An 836-nucleotide genomic window follows, 5' to 3' on the forward strand; every position below is an offset into this window, starting at 1 on the left:
TAAGGTTAGGGATAGGTTTAGGGTTAGCGTTAGGGTGAGGGTGAGAGTGAGATTTAGGTTTAGTATTAGTGTTAGCTTTAAGGTTAGGCTTAGGGTGAGGGTGAGGGTGAGGTTCAGGGTGAGGGTTAGGGTTAGGGTTAGGGTGATGTTTAGGTGGTGGGTGATGTTTAGTGTGAGGGTGAGGTTTAGGATTAGGGTGACTGTTTGGGTGAGGGTGAGGGTAAGGGTGTGGGTGAGGGTTAGGTTCAGGGTGAGGGTTAGGGTGACGGAGAGGGTTAGCGTGAGGGTGAGGGTTATGGTTAGGTTTAGGGTTAGGGTGAGGTTTACGTTTAGGGTTAGGGTGATGGTTTGGGTGAAGTTTCGGGTTAGGGTTAATGTTAGGGTTAGGATTAGTGTGAGGGTTAGGGTTAGGGTTAGGTTAGGGTTAGGGTTAGTGTAAAGGTTAGGGAGATGTTTAGGGTGAGGGTGAGGGTTAGAGTTAGCTTTAGGGTTAGGGTGAGGGTTAGGGTGAGGTTTAGGGTTAGGTTTCGGGTTAGGGTTAGGGTGAGGGTTAAGGTTATGTTTAGGGTTAGGGTGAGTGTGAGGGTGAGGGTTGGGGTTCGGTGAGGGTTAGAGTTAGGGTGAGGGTTAGTTTTAGGATTGGGTAAGGGTTAGAGTTAGGGTGAGGGTGAAGTGAGGGTGAGGGTTAGGGTTATTATTAGGGTTAGGGTTAGGATTTGGGTTAGGGTTAGAGTTACACTGAGGGTGAGGGTGAGGGTGCGGGTGAAGTTTTGGGTTAGGGTGGGGGTTAGGGTTAGGTTTAGGGTTAGCCTGATGGTTAGGATGAGTGTTAGGGT

The sequence above is a fragment of the Dipodomys spectabilis genome, unplaced genomic scaffold, assembly GCF_019054845.1.
Source record: "Dipodomys spectabilis isolate Male_0828 unplaced genomic scaffold, ASM1905484v1 ptg000186l, whole genome shotgun sequence".
Taxonomy (NCBI): domain Eukaryota; kingdom Metazoa; phylum Chordata; class Mammalia; order Rodentia; family Heteromyidae; genus Dipodomys; species Dipodomys spectabilis.